Source organism: Corvus cornix, chromosome 5 (assembly GCF_000738735.6).
Source record: "Corvus cornix cornix isolate S_Up_H32 chromosome 5, ASM73873v5, whole genome shotgun sequence".
Taxonomy (NCBI): Eukaryota; Metazoa; Chordata; class Aves; order Passeriformes; family Corvidae; genus Corvus; species Corvus cornix.
Genome location: NC_046335.1, coordinates 11,092,418 through 11,109,418, shown reverse-complemented (window position 1 = coordinate 11,109,418; position 17,001 = coordinate 11,092,418). Strand labels below are relative to the sequence as shown.

Genomic DNA, 17,001 nt, shown 5'->3' with positions numbered 1-17,001 from the left:
CACCTCTCCCAGTGCAAACATCTTTGTAACAGCACCTCCCTCCCCTTCACCTGCTGAGCACCACACTACTGCCAGCACAGCACTAAAGTATAAAGGCATATTTTGGCAAGTGTATTCCCACTGGAAGTGCTTCCCTGACCTCATGTTGAGACTGCTCCAAAATTAAGCCAGGGAGAAGTCAGGGGCACTGGTGCTGAGAGGGGCACTGCTGTACCACGGTTAGCTCAGGCCTCTCCATCCCTGTCAGCCATCAGGCCTCACTCACACTTTATTCGTTCTTTGCAGCCTTTAAAAATTAATAGCACCAAAGGCCTTAAATGTAGTCTTTCCCATCTGGGAACACTGGCTTGCCACAAGGCTTCAGTTCTGTTACAGCTCTCTCAATTTAAAGCCTTAAGAAATGTGTTGTTTTCTTATGTTACTACTCAGCATGTGGCATATGGAAGATGACAGCAGAGGTCAGTCTTGTGAGTTCCACAATAATATAGGAAACACAATTTAGAAAGAGACAAAATAAGGGTGAGAAACAAAAGAAATCATCAACATGGAGTGATGCCAGGCATGGTGGATTTCCAGACAAAATCCGTGTACAGGGAGTAAAACTGAACACCAGAACTAAGTCTCCCTGCAGAATTTATAATGGAAGGAAAGAAAAGTCATTAGTATAACACTATAGAGGGGCTACAGTGGGGGGAAGATGATCAGGACAATCCTGTTGGAATAGTGCCCCCAAATGCTGGAACAGATCATCAAAATATTCAAGGAGCCCAAAAAGAACAGTAGATACAAAAGTGTTTTGTTTTGCCTTTACCTGAATAAGTATTTGCATTGAATACCAAGAAAAAAATGTTTATACTGCAGAGCTCTCATTCTTGGCACCCACAATTAATCTCAGAAAGAACAGAAGCAAATCAGTTTTACATTTTTAAAGCAATAGACCTAGTCTTAGAAACATGCCACTCATTGGAAGAGCAACTGAAGAGATCAGTGAAAGGAATAGAATAATAATATATTGATACAGAATTAAGCAAACAGTATGGAGCGTGCAGGTGCCATGTACTGTAGATGCCATCTAACACATATGCTCCAGACTGCAATTTGACAGAAAAATTAATGGCCAACCTATAAACTGCAGTGACAGAAACAGAGGAAGCAGAAACTATGTATCTCCATACACCACTGATACGCCAGGAAAAACAACCACAAGCATCTATTCTTGCTGCTTCTGAGACCATTTGGAAAGACTTCCACTGAAGGGAAAGCAATCTGCAGTGTCAGTTAGCAGATGCAGGATTCTTTATGTACATTTATTACAGAAAAAGGCAGACAGACGCTCATCTGCCATTTTTGCTCATATTATTAAGTCAGCGATAGATCCAAATAAAACTAGATGGCAGAGCCACCTGCACTTCAACTTCAGCCACATCATGAATTAGTAAAAACAGGTGCTGATGAGGTGTAATGAAACTGTTTCAAGACCAACAGGCCAAAATAAACTGTTGATAAGAAGCCCATGAAACAAGTGATAATAATTCTTGGATTCAGTAGCAGATGACAAGACTGGATTTTATTTAAATGGGACCATAATCCCATTGGATTCAGTAGCTGACACCAGGAAATGGATAAATACTTCACAACTGAGAACAAGCATGCCAAACATAATTCAGGAAGCATAGCTCTTGCCAGAGATAAATTCTGGTTCTGAGTATATATGATGCAGCATGAGGTGTGCAGAAATGACTGTGATCTTTGTAACAGAAGAAGACTGCAGATATCCTCAATCCCATCTTCAACTGGGAACAGATCAGAATAGACCTACCCAGTTGCACTGATGAAACTCCATGGTCCAACTACACCACTCCAATATCTGGAAGAAAGACCATCTGAAGGACACAGACAAAAAGTTTGATTTGGAAACTGAAAGCTTGGCACAACTAGCAGACTGTGCTCAAACTGTCAAACTGCTAGTATGTCAAATCTTTTCCTGCTGTAGTCCTAAACACCACATTTTTAAATTTTATTATGCAACTACCATAGTCAGAAAGATAACATTAAAATAAAGGCCTTTTCCCCAAAACAATGGACTTTCAGACATCAACATGTACCACACAAGTCACGATAAAGATAGCTCTAAAATCTTAAACTTGTTCTGCCTTGTTGAATGTGGTAATCTTTTACCACCTCCTATGTATTAATATATTGTTTATATTTTTTTTAAATCCTCTTTATTATACAATCACTTTATTCTACTTGTCTTCAATCAGTACCTGCAATAAGACAGGAAGCAGAAGCAACACAACTTTACTAAAGGTAGAAGAATATAGGAAAGGATCAGGATATGAAGCTCTGGTCTGTTTTCCTCACATAACTATCCATGGCTGATGACCACCATATGAAATCATCCCATAATTCACTCACAGCTTAACTCCTGCTCAAATATTACTTAAGTAGAACTCAACTGATTTATTATACTGGTCAAGCTCCACAAGTGATAAATGTTGTATATTACAAACAGACCAGATCAGCCAGATCACAACCTGTTAAAGAAACCCCTGTTTTTTCCCAATAGCCTCAGAGGTTTGGCAAATTAGTAATACATGCATATTGTACAGAATATTTTCTTCTGAAGAATTTCAGCAGGTCTTCAGCATAAACTATAACTCTGAACACCAAATGTGATGTCTGCACCCAAGAGTGATCATTTTTTTTGCTTCTCAATGCAACTTTAGCTAATATGCCAAAAGCAATACATCACCCATGACAGGACAGTGGAGAATGAGGTGCAATGCTTCTGTCCAAGCACATTCCACTGTCATTTTGCTTGTGAGTTCTTCGGTTCAAATGAGATTGCCTTTAAAGTAATATGATGTATACTTCTGGTGATAGACTTTCATTAGCTTCATGGGTTGAAAAAGCCCAACATATATTAGCGGTTTAAAATTAGTAATAACAGTTCTGCCTTCTTTCAATCTGTTGAAAACTGTATAAAGGTCACAGCACTGCTGATGCCCACATTTTTTCTGTTTTACACAACAAGTAGATGGAGTGACTCATGACAGCCAAATTCTGAGATCAGGCCCTAAGCAACGATGACATCAGATGCTGCCAAAAGACATTTGATTCCTCTATTGTGAAATGCCAGGTTGGTTCTGGGACATGGTGAGAAGCCAGCTCTAGTTTAGAAAATTCTATAGTGAGCTATTGTTTGATACTAAATACAAGATCATCACTCCTGCTGCTGCTGCAAGTCACAGGGCATCTAAGGACACATCTAACAATATTGCCACTTTCTAGTGTGTTTGCAAAATACTGCAACAAAGCTTCATGCACCCAGACTATAGAGAGTGTCTGTGAGAGAATGGAGACAGAGGACTTGATGGCAGGAGTATAAATTAAGAAGCTGAAGCTAATAAAGCTAATGAAAGCCTATCACCAGCAGTATACAGCATATTGCTTCAAAGGGGATCTCATGTCCTGAACATCTGTAAGTTTCTCTGTACCCAAGATTTTCAAAATCTTTTAATTTATTTCTGAGCAATACAGTATTTTTATTAGGTTTTTCATGCAACTAAAAGGACCAAATATTCCTTCATGACTCTCTGACACTTTTAAATGCCTAAACAGAACTATTGCTGATTTCAGCCAGTGAGGGTCCTGTCCTAAAGTGAGAGTGATGGCACTGTGGAAAATTTACTATATTCACAGCAGAAACAGTAAAAGATAACAGAGAGCAGCTCCTTAAACCTGAGTAGTCTGTGCTTAGTAGATGAGGGCTTGCTTGATTGGCAACTGTACAATTTATGTTGCAAGACAACTCATGATGTGTAATATATATTATGCTTTTAATTAACTTATTTTCTATTTTCGGTTTTGACTTTGGAAAAGAGGACAGTTATACAAAAGGAACAAAATACACAATTTATTTGATTCCAAATAAAGTGATACAAAAAGGTTCTCAGAGTGCAGAGTACCAAATTAATCTTACTAAAGCAATTGTCTTCTCTTTTTAAACATACAGAAATATGACAATGATAGCAAGTGTTTTGCACTGATAATGGCAGTATTTGGAAAATTCAAATAACACCTATGCATAATCAGATATTCTGAATATTTGGTGCTTTTTTTACAAGATTAATTTATAAAGACCCTCCCTTATTATATTTTATCAGATCAAGCTTCCAATTTACCCAGCAGCCATTCCTGATGGTGTCCAAAATGGGTCCCAGAGAAGAGTGTGAGAACAGTGTAATATACGGCATTAATTCCCCAGAATATTTTTCAGCCTCCAGGGATTTGTGGCTGAGCAATTCCTAACCAGATGCAGCAACTCTATCTTTAACAGTCCTCAATGGTTTCTTCTTTTCATCCAAGGACTTTTCACATCTGAGAGTTTTTACTGTCCACAGCATCTTGTGGCAAGAATCTTGACAGCTTAACAATGCAATGAGAGGCAAAATTTTGAAATTGCCACTTCCTGGTTTCACTTTACATATCCTACTCCTTTCTGTAAAATTATGTTACGTATTCATATCTGTGCCTACAAAGCTCATGGAACAGATCCTCCTAGAAGTTGTGCTAAGGCACATGGAGAACAGGGAAATGATAGCGTCCTTCTACAATGGCGTGACCACATCAATGGACAAGGGAAGGGCTACAGATGTGCCATCTATTTAGACTTCTGTAAGGCCTTTGACATGGTCCCCCAAAACATACTGATCTGTGAATTGGAGAGGAATGGATTTGATGGATGAACCGTTTGGTAGATGAGGCACTGGTTGGGTGGTCACATCCAGAGGTTAGTGGTCGCCATCTCAATGATATGATGGATGTTCAATATCCAAATGGAGATCAGTGACAAGCAATGTCCCTCGGGGGTCTGTAAGGGGGAAAGTACTGTTTAATATCTTCAGCAAAGACAGAGACAGTGGGACTGAGTTCACTCTAAGAAAATTTACAGACACCACCAAGCTATGTGGTACAGTTGATATGCTTGAGGGATGGAATGCCATCCAGAGGGACCTGGGCAATCTTGAAAAGGGGGCCTGTGCCAAACACACAAACCTCAAAAAGGCCAAGTGCTGGTGCTGCACCTGGGTTGGGGCAATCCCAGTATCCATCCAGGCTGAGGATGAACGGATATAGAGCAGCCCTGCCAAGAAGGACTTGGGGGTGCTGCTGGATGAGAGGCTGGACATCACCCAGCAATCTGCACTCACAGCCCAGAAACCACCAGCATCCTGGGCTGCATCCAAAGCACCGTGGGCAGCAGGGCAGGGAGGGGATTCTGTCCCTCTGCTCTGCTCTGGTGAGACCCCACCCAGAACACTGCATCCAGCTGTGGAGTCCTCAGCACAGAAAGGACATGGACCTGTTGGAGCAAGTCCAGAGGCCAACAAGACAATCAGAGGGATAAAGCACCTCTGCTATGAAGATAGGCTGAGAGACTTGGAGTTTTTCAGCCTGTGGAAGAAAAGGCTCTGGGGAGACTTACTGCAGTCTTTCAGTACTTAAAGAGGACTTAGAAGAAAGATGGAGACAAACATTTTCGTATGTCTTGTTGACTTAGGACAAAGGGTAATGGTTTTTAACTTAAAGAGGGTAGATTTACAGTAAATACAAGAAAGAAATTTTTACAGTGAGGGTGGTGAAACACTGGAACAGCTTTCCCATTCAAGGTCAGGTTGCATGTGACTCTGAGCAACCTGATCTAATTGAAGATATCCCTGTCCACTGCAGGGGGTTTGGACTCAATGATCTTTAATGGTCACTTTCGACCAAAATTAATCTATGATTCTATCATTCTATTCAGAATAACTTAGTATTGTCAGCCAACTAAGACACCTCAAAAATTTCTTCTTCTCATTTTTAGACCATTTATTAATACTGGGAACACTGCAGGCCCTAGGACAAATCCCATGTATACTTCACTGACAACCTTCTTCCTCTGTGAAAACTGACCATTTATTGCTGACTTCTGTCTTTTTCTTTTATCCTCTGACTTCTTAGATTCCTTAAAAGATATAACCAAATAGGTTAAATCAACCATAGATCCTTTATCCACAATCTTATTGACTTCTCTTAAGAATGTTACTACATTTGTGAGGCATGACCCACCCTTAAAAATCCATATTGACTCTCTGGCAACATACAATATTAATTCCTGTGTTCTCTGGTTCTTCAAAACAATTGTTTACAGTTATCCAGCTTCCAAGTTTCTCTAGAACCCTTGGTTGAATATCATATATTGCTGTTCATTGTTAACAGTTTCTTCTCTAAGCACTTCTACAGAACTGTGGAGTTTAATAACTTCTTGGAAACAACGTGCTTTTGAGTTCCCAAGTCCTTACACAATCGTAAGGTTATAATTATAGCAAGGTAACCAATAGCTAGAGTGAAACTTAGCACAAATTAATGGCATTTGGAGAAATGGATATTCTTATCACCTGTGAACATAAAGAATCCAACAAGACCTTGACTTATTCAAGAGTTATTTTCTACATTCAAAACTTAAATTCCTAACCTGAAAAGCAACTGTAGACCTAATCCCTGCAGCAATCTCTAAACATGAAACATCAGCTTTTGATATCATTTGCCATCCTAAACTTACAGGTCACACCTTTTCCTTCACGGATATGAGATAAACCCCAACCATAATTCTACTTTTTATACAGGCAGTGAACTAATTCTTGCAGCTAAAATGCATTGAAGACGGTAACTGTATAGTCACCAATAGCCTCTCCAAACATCCACCCTTCCCACTCAGGTGAACAAGGTATTCCATAAGGTACCAGAATAACAGCATTCGCCCTTCATGATGCTAACCTGCATTCCTTCCACCGAAGCCATTCCAGACCCAGTGACAAGCTAGGCTCAATGGGCAATTTCTTCTTAAATCCTACTTTTAAGCCAAAAAACTGAAATCAAAATGGTAGAACATTTCATTAAGAAAGGCTCATTGAGATTCATTAGAAAACAACATTCTTTCTACTCTTTGTTGGTTCTAATCAATCCAACAGTGAGTTTGGCAGATGAAGAGTCCCTCTTTTAGGTCATAATGCCACCCTAAATCCAAGCCTAATTTTTTTTCTTTAATCCAAAGTGACCAATTTGTATAGTAAATCCAACTGTAAGGCATTTGTTCCCAATTTTGCAAACTTTCATCCTATCTCTGGCAGTCTTGAAGAATGCAAGAATAAAAAGGCTTTCTACCTTTTTTTCTGAAAACCTGATTCCAGCCCTCGCCCTAAAATTAACATGTACTGTAGGGAGAGGAAGAATCTGTACTGGAATACCTAATATGAAGCATATGCTCCTGCCTACGCCATACTACTCTCTCTGACATGTTTTTTTCCAGTTCCCCAGCCTTATCCCAAGCCTTCCTTAAATGGAAGATGTGTCCAGGAATACTGAAAATAAAATATTTTCTTATGACTACACCACTAGCTTCCTTCTAAACTCTTATAAATCCAGCAAAAATCAGACTTGCTGCAGTCTTCCTTTCTGATACCTTCTCTTTGCTCAGTTCCTACTGAAAAATTAAAGATATTCACTCCCAGTGACATCAACATTCTTATTCCTGCTAGTCATGTGAAGCCTTTCCTTTTTTTCTTTTCCTTTTTTTTTAAATTTCAAATCTAATCTATAGGTTACCTATTCACAGGAGTCTTCTGGAACAACTGAAAATATCCTCTCCCTTTTTCATTCCTAAAGGGCATGCAAGTATCTCATTATAAAAAGACTTTTTGAAAACTTATTTTGAATTTTAATCCAAACCTACTGTTTGAAAATTATTAATCCAGAATAAAAGTCAAGAATTGGTGAATTAAACCATAGTGGTATTAAAAGGACTCCTTCAAAAGATCAAAAAACATTTACAGAACAATAATAAGGCGCTGGGTCAGGTAAAATTCTTACTATAAGTACATTGTCTGAAGTTTATAACTAACCTTAAAACAGTGAGTGTTTAGCACTGAACAAGAAATAAATAAAGATAATGAAACTCAGCATCTCAAAGAGAGCCTTGAAGAGGACAGGATGCTGTAGAAGGCTTAGAAGAAGAAACTAACAATGTGATTTCATTGCAGATCTGCCTTACCCACCTGATTAAATAAATGTTAAGAGTAAAGAGATTATTTAACTGATATTGCTAAGTATTAATATGTCTTACAAAGATATGGTTTAAATGAGATAGCAGCATCTGGTATAACAAATTCAGAGGTTAGTTTGCACTTGGAGCACTTGGTAGGCAATCCAAAGATGGGAATGAGAGATAGAGTGGGATGTGAGAACCCCTGTGTATAATCTGTGCTTTTGCTCATTAGATGGAAAAAAGGTACATTATATTCAGCAACATATTCGTGGTTCTGGCACACATTCAACCAGATTCAGCTGTTGCCACATCACTGCATTATACAACCCACAGGGATGACAGAAACCACTGACAAGGTAGCTGCAAAAGACTGGACATTTTTTTACTTTGACTGGCTAATACCAATGAACTATCTCCACTGCTAGCATCTGTCATTCCAGAAATATCTGTTTTTAAAGGGATCTAAAAGAGCATTAAAGACTGCACTACAAATTGTCTGCAGGCAAATCTGCAAGTGAAATTTTGGACATTTTATGTTAAAACCACAGCTACCAAGATGCCATTGCTCCAAGATAACCTAGGTGATAATTTAAAGTGTGGATAAATTACAGAGAAATACATCTACAACTAATGTTATCTTTGAATCAGCCTCTTTCTCCGTAGAATTAACATTTTTCTCAAGAGGTACATGTGTTTTATTACACATACAATAATTTATAATACTAGAAAGAAAGCAAAGCCAGATTCAACTGGAAAGACAAAAATCCATCCAAACCACTTTCACTGAATTACTAAGCATTCTCTGCAAGAAAAGCTTCCATGGTCTTGTCAGGAGGGGAAGCAATTTATCACTGAATCCAGTCCTTAGGTATCTGCACAGAACTTCAGATTTCAGAAGTGAGCTCTATGGCTTTCTTTTACAGGTTAAAAATACTTGTCAAAGTCATCTAAATTGTTGCTAAGAGAAGTGACATATTTGGCAAGGATATGTGAGTGATAGCTGGAGATTCTTGAAAATAAAGTCGATTTGGCTTACTGATTGTTTTTTTAACTTACTTCAGAATCTTTAGTAATAGGTACCAATAAAATTCAAATCATTATATAACACAAATTCAGTATACACTCACAGAAGGACTTCTATATCTTCAGAATCTTCCTACAAAGCCACATCAGCTGAGACAAAAATAAAGAAAAAATTTAGATGTAAATTTTAAAACCTTTGCAGAAATGTAAAATAAATATCTCCCATGTCATACATGGATTTAAGTAGTTTTCCTCTTGCAATAGGGAACACTGAGCCAGACGCAGATTTTCACAGCTCTCTATGCCAGTGTACCTTGCGTGTTAGTTGTTCAGATTGCTCTTAACATACACTGGAATAAGTGTGTTGAGATTTACATCTTATCAGGCTAAGTTGGTGTAAGAACATGACTAGGAACCAACTTCACAGGTTATGCTTTCTATGAAATCCTTAAGGAAATAAGAAGTTTGTTTTTTTTCTGCACTATTTGGAAGAGAAATGTGATGTTACTCTGTGTACTGCTAAATGGTACTAACGAAATATGCAGGCAATGACTTAATAGAAATTAAATTGTTACTTCAAAACTCTAAGCAGAGAAACAGTGAACTTCTAAACCATTCCTTGACTAGAAGCACATGACTACTCCCACCAGCTTCCCCTGGGTTTCCTTGATGGTTTATGAGCTCCCTGTTGGACTAGATCATGATCATGTACAGGACTCTGAAGCTCAACAGCAGTCCTGTAACTGGGTTCCTAGCGCTAACATCTCAGACTGTCCTTTGCATTCTTAAAGTGTTATATATTCCTCAATAATATAAGGAGGGGGGGCGAAGCCTTGATCTTGTTCTGTAAACAATGTTGTCAGTCCAAAACAGCTCCAAAATCTTTAATAGAAAGTGTGGAGTATCGCTTGGGATTTTCATGCATTCAGATGCCAAACTTCTTTAAGAACCTTTGCATTAGTTGTAGCCATGACCTCAGCTAACCCAAAGAAAGCCACAGACATGTCTCCTTTCCCGATTGGCAGCTACTTTAATTGGCAGGTTCACAACGAGGACTTTTGTTTGCATCCTAAACATGCTCAGCACGATTAAAATGTTTAATACTTTCATCCTCAAAGTGCAGCAATCAATATGTTGGGTTTTTAACAGGCCAAGTCATTACACATTTAAATAGCATCATTCAAACCCTTAAGGAACTTGTTTTACAAGGATTCAAAAGGTTCCCTATTGAAAATTATATGGATTTAGCTCACTATAAAAATAGACATTTTGTTTGTTTTCCATTCAGTTGCTCTACAGTTTGATGTTCTTTTCTTGCACATGTAGTCTCTGAGTATTTTACTACCCCCTGCTGTATGGAAAGAAAACTGTGCAATAGATGTGGACTATGCTACTAACACCCCGTGAGAGGTCCCCATCAGCTGGAACATCAAGGGGATGGATTCAGAGTGGCTGTATATACAGGGTTCTTCTTGGGTCATCACATGAAGTTCCTAGTGGCTGTGGTGTGGCTAACAGAGAGCAAAGTTTTCTTGACTGCTCCAAGATTGTAGACTGCTACAGGCGTACCGCAGTTACTGGGTTTGTCTAGTGCAGATCATCATGTTTCCCAAGCAACTAAAAGTGCTTTGCGAAGCAATGAGTCAGATGCTGGCTGTGCAGTAACCACACACAGGGAATTATATTTTCAGGAACTATGTGTCCAAGAGCAGGATACTCTTTTATAGGTCTCTGGCACTAAACCTGTTGGGCAGCTACCGAATCAGACTGAACACCTCTAAAGCCATGTGAGCAACATTTGGTGTACTACTGTGTACCAGCACAACCCACATAATATTCACTCACTTCAGCTGCTGTACTACATGAAGAAACTCTCCACTTTCAGCTCAGCTGAACTGCCTCTCTTGGTAAAGGGCATAACACTAAATTGCCTTCCACATTTGCACAACAAAACACACATTCCACGTGTAGTGTGTAGGTGAGATAAATTGCACACTCAAATTTTGCTCACCCATCATCAGAAGCCAGAGAAGAACATTTCTCCTCCATTTTTTTCAAGAAGTAATTTTCCAGAAAATCTCCTTGTTTTTCTAATATCATTTCCCTGTGCTGGAAGAAAAGGGATTTGTGCTCAGCAGCATTTCCTCTCCCACTACAATTCATACTGGGTTAACCTCATGTTCACAGAGGGTAGATTTGTTTCAAACTGAGCATCCCCTGATGTCAAGGCTTGTTGATGGCTGGCTCACCATTACCCTGCCCCACCTACCTTGCTAAGTAGCAAGGTGGTCTGTTCCTGGACTCTCCAGCTATTTCTCCTAGTCATGCGGCCTGGGAGGTAAGCCTGGCTTTTTCAGTATTTCCAAAATCACTGAGACCTTCCCAGATCAGGTTTAGGGATTTTTAACACATGCCTTACTGAAAACATCACATATTTGTATTCTTTTCTGATTTGGAATGCACAATATCATCATTAGAAAAGGCAAAATTGCCTATGAAAGAGGAAGTACATTTCCCACACTACTATTTGCCATTGACTGCAAGGGTGGTTTGCACAGCTTGGCTGGTAGCCTTGAGAATAACATATTAGGAATATTTCTCCCATATTAAACTACAGCATCCTTGAAAAACTGTTTTTTTAAAGGTAATACAGGTTGGACTGTAACCTACTGTCAGATTGGAATAATAGTAATTTAATATATGTATTCACCAGCAGCAGAACAAGTCTCAAATGGGAAGTCCCAGAGTTTCAATTCCATGAAACAGGGAGATGACCTGCTCCAAAATTTTTGCTGCACCAGTCATTTCCTGCTCTGTGCCAAAACTGATGCATGTCCAGTGATGGACAAAAAGTCTGCCAGGTCTTCAGCGCTCTTTACAGTCTAACGTTGCCTGCACAGGAGACAGAGAGCAGTTTGGCATTGCCTGTTCATCCCCACCACCTTTGACAACAGGCTTAGGCAGAAAAAGAAAGCAGCCCCTTACAATCACTTGTTCCTTTGGGTGAGCACGGACTTTAGTCCATAAATCATTTCTGTTGCTTTGGCTCAATGCCTCTGAGAAAGCCACCACTGTACCACCCTCCCTTCAGGGCAAGCCATTTGTAAAGGGCACGCAGCAATACAGGCACATGATTTCCACCACTACAGCAAAATGAGCTCAGCAGGTAGAGACAGACACTCGTCCAAATTTCATTCCAGTCCCTAAAACAGAACTGATAATCCTTGCACCTTGGGTCCTCTGATGACATTCAGCACTGAGGGATGTCAGTGGATGATAAAGGTACAACAGGCAAGGGCTACATAACATATGCTGTGAAAGAGATGGATTAGCCAGACAGTTTCACTCAGCCAACTCATTGTAAATCTAGTCATGTCCAGCACAACTGACTTCTCTAAATTCCTATTAACAATTCTTATAAGAAATAATGCATTTAACTGTATTTCACTGTGATGTCAAATACTTTATTTGACTTTTTTTTTAATTTAATATTTTTCAGACTGTTCGGCTAGCTCAAATAATAAAAATGCCTTATTCTGTCTTCACTTCATTTAATTCACTTCCCATTTCAGGAAAAAAAAATCAAGACTAAACATCTACCAAATGTTATTCCTCTCCAACTGAATGTGACGGATTGTCTGATGATCACATAAAAATTAAACAAAAAGTGCATTGTTCCCTTCCAGATTTTTCAGCTGGTGTAAATCAACATAGCTTCACTGATGCCAAATTGCAGAGATGTACATCAATTGAGAATCTTGCCCTTCATCTTCAGAGGGAGAGACTTTACCTACAGTTTAGTTTCTCTGTCTTTCCAGGCTCAGGAAAACTTCAAGCTACTTTCCTTTCATGCTTTGCATATCACCATAAATAATCCATTTTGGTTTAAGTTCATTACTGCTCCTAACCTGAGAAGAGGTCCTGTGGAGAAGGCACAGAACAGATGTGACTGGTCAGCTACTCTGTCCAAGACTGTCTGGCTAAGATCCAGGCATTGTAATTACTCAGAGTTTCAGTTCTTTAGCAAATCTTTAGCAAAGATAAATAAATGTGTACAGGCTTTGTTCACCCCTGGTTGTCCACTGATAAGGTCCCATGGTGCCATAAAATTTATAAAAATCTTAGTATCAAAATGAAATAATTTTAATTTAATCTAAAATGCAGTCTTGAAGGTACTACTATTTTCCATTCAATTTTATCCTTCTAGCTCCTTTGTTTCCTCTCCCTGAAAAACAGAGGAGCCCAGCTACAGCAGGGACCAGGTATCCTCTTCTGACCACTGGGAAGTTGCAAGGATGAGAGGAAAGGAGCCTTTAAAAGGTACGACTCTAGGATTCTCAGGCTTCCAAAGCCTCTTGCTTGGGGTGCCTCATACACAGGCAGAAAGGTAACTGCAGCCCAGACTCAGAAACAATCTGCAACACCAGTCTGATGCTCCAAAGGAGCTGGAGGGACTCAGCCCTTAAACAATCTCTGAAATGCTGCTTCTATCCAGACTTTTTGCCCTCACTGGCTGTAGCACCATTGGTTGTTTGTCTTCCTTCAACCTTCCCTGCCTCTCTCCCCATGATCCTTTTCTCTTTCCCGTCTTCAACCACAGTCCCTCCCAAACTAGAGTAATGAAAGTTTTGTTTTCATTATATAAGCCCAGTGCATAATCAAATTCATTTAAAAAAAAACCAAAACTGTGGAACTGACAAGACATGTGTCGACCATCACCCTATATCCAAACACTGAGGTTTGAACTTGGCTCAGGCATCTCTGAAAATGCCAAACATGGATTTCCACAAACACAGGGAAATGGATCCACAGCTGATGTAAACAGAATAAAGGTGCATTGCTTAAATTTCCCTCACAAACAGAGTAAACCGTAGATAAGAAGGAAGTTTCAGACTTCAGCCTGACAAGTTCCTACACATGTGTTTAACATCAAGCAAGAGCTCCACCTTCAAATGGGACACTTACAAGCTTAAAGGTAAGTAGTTGCCCAAGAACTTGAAGAACAGAAGTCTCACTCATGTAGGCTTTTTTTGTACTCAAAACTAACCCACATGTAGACCTTAGATATTTCTGTAATAATTCAAATCAGGCAACACCAGACAAACTTATTTTTTTTTTAATTGGTTTTGAGGGTAACATTAAAAACATATCAGCTCCCCTGTAATAAAATTCAACTGATTTTCTTAGGTCTACCAGCACAAGTGAAAACAGAACAGAATCCAAAGGATCATTCAGGATAAGCTATAGAAAAAAAAAAAAAAAAAAAAAAGCAAAATTCAGGATTTCTCACAGCATTTTTAAATGGAGGATCAGATTTATATGGCAAATACTCAGCCCTGCTCCGGGTGTCTGGCCACAGACAAAACAAATGCCAAGTCACCTCTTGTCCCAAGGATCTGACAAATTTGGACAACAAAGCACACTGGTAGTCCCCCTGGAAGCCTTCAGATGTTTTTACACCATTGGGATGTAGCATCCAGTTTAGACATTAGTAGAAGCACAGCAGTTGTATTCCCGCCTTCAGGGTGTTCAGCATAAGCTGGGTTCTGGCAGTTGCATTGCTCATGGCAAGTGAGTTGGTGAGTTCACAACTAGCCAGATCACATCTTCATTGCAGCAGAAGACTGAACTATAGACATGTCAGGATGAGAAAAGTCAATATAAAGGAAATGTGGGAATGGAATGGGATGGGATGGGGAAGGAAAAATTAATGGAGAAATAAGGAAGCAAATTAATGGAGAATAGGAGATGTTTAAAACATCAGCTTTTCCTGATGTTTTTCCCTTTCCCTGAAGACCGCAATTCTGTTTGTGTTTGGGGTGTTACTCTTGGTTTTCTGTTTAGGCTGTTTGGGATTTTTTGATATTGTTACATCTAATTTTGCTTCCAGAACACTCTTCTATATGGTAATAAAAAGCTTCGGCATTGCCCATTACTGAAAATTATTTTGTGGAAGAAGGAGACAGCAAGAAGCACAATTCCCATTGCACAATAAGTAAAACTCTCCCAATGGGTCTCTGTTCATGATAATATACTTGGGTGGAAAAAGACTACAAACAAGCAGTATAATAAATAGCATGTGCAAAATGTACAGTATAGTAAATACACTACAGGGACTACTTACAGAGTCTCTTCCACTCCGTAAGCATCACCATCTTCTGTGGTTTGGCACATCAAATATTTGCTATGTACTTTACCATTTTAAAAGCATTGCAAATCCCTGGCTGGACACCAAGTAAATGCTGTATATCACTTTGTCAATTGTTGCCTTGCATATTCAATGTCTGACTTCACCTCCCTCCACAGTTCAATGTGTAGAAACACCAGTAAAAGACATGATTTTTATTTCCAGTGACACGTATTATTAAATGGGTCTGTCACACTGACAAAACAAAGGATTTCTCTTTAAGGAGAAGTCTCAAAGCAAATCTAACCCATTAGGAGACAAGGTCTTCAAAATTATATTTGAGAAACAATTCTGTTAAAAAATTGTTTTGCAAGTTGTGTAAGGTCCATTATCTGAAGAACAACATAGGCCTTTCTGCACCACTGTGGAAGGACAGACATACAAGTGATCCTTATGCATTCCTTAAATACAACACTACATACTTATTAATAAATGTGGCACTAATGCACATACATACCCCAGACAGAGCCATCTGCACATGTAAGGTAATGGAAGAGAGAGAAGAAATTGTAGACAGGCAAGATGGGGAGATTTACCCTTGCAAGAGGCTTGACTGGGCCAGAACGTCAAATTCCAAAGCAGCTCCCAACACTAAAGATGGATTTGTCCATCCTCTCCTAGCAGGCTGGGTAACCTTCAAGGGCTTTCTCGCTCCTGCCTGCCTTGGGCACGTCAAAGAAATCAGCACAGTAACACAACGCTATATCTTATCCAAGAAGGAAAAGAGGAAAACTTAAAGAAATTAAAGGAGTCCAGGTGAGTGGAAATACAGAAGCAAATGATTGAGATTCTGCTTGTGCATGGACTATAAATGAGACTGCTAACAAGGCTGCAAATTGGGATATCATGCGGATGCTGGCAGAGGGAAGAGTGATTGCCAGCTTACTGAGTACAACCTAGATATCAGAAGTTATCCAACATGAGTAGGAACCAGCTACTGGGATGTTGTCACGTTACAACAGTTGCAAGTTGTGTAACTTGCAACTCAGACTGGTAACAGGAGATAAGAAAAGATACTGGAGGGTGATCATGGTTCCATGATCCAATGTGTCCAATTTCTTATCAGCACATCTGACATTTTCTTACCAGCTCTAAAAGATATTTTCTTACCAGCTCTAAAAGACTTTCACTACTGGCCTGGCCTGGAATCAAGCTGGAACCTGCAGCAAGAACACTCCTTGTTAGTACAAGTTAATCCCAAACTTTTCAGTCTGTACTTCTTTTATAGTAAATTTTCTGTGAATAATAAGAACAAATTTGCAGAAATTCAAGGAGGTGGTACAAAGAGTATTTCTTCATTTCTGAAATGAAGAAATACACTCCAGATTTTATTCTGAAAAACAGTATCAGGAAATCAAAACATGTACATCATACATAAGGATGATACAGGAACTATTATCATTGCTATTTTATGTCAGTCATAATGTCACTAAAAACCTTGTGAGTTCTCATGGATTTAAGTTTGTATGAAAACCGCTTTTATCAAGTACTGCTTTTAAAAAGCTGTTGGTTTGCATATTAAAGTTCCTCTTAGGTCATTGAGGTTTTTTTCTGAAATACATGAAAATGTAATAATAACAGCCCACACAGTTCAGCACAACAGTTTAGGATTTTGTACTCTATTATGACAGAGGACATATCTAAGCATTACATTAGCAAAGTGTTTACCTCACTATGCTGAAATTATATCAGTGAAGAATAC

At 39.1% G+C, this 17,001-nt stretch overlaps 1 long non-coding RNA gene across 1 annotated transcript in view; it reads right to left on the bottom strand.

Annotated features, from left to right (window-relative positions):
- The window catches only part of LOC120410027, a 270,677-nt gene that overhangs the window by 112,055 nt on the left and 141,621 nt on the right, over positions 1–17,001 (bottom strand). Inside the window, exon 12 of the long non-coding RNA XR_005601950.1 lies at positions 16,410–16,459. This is a non-coding gene — a long non-coding RNA (uncharacterized LOC120410027). The remainder of the gene's footprint in view (positions 1–16,409; positions 16,460–17,001) is intronic.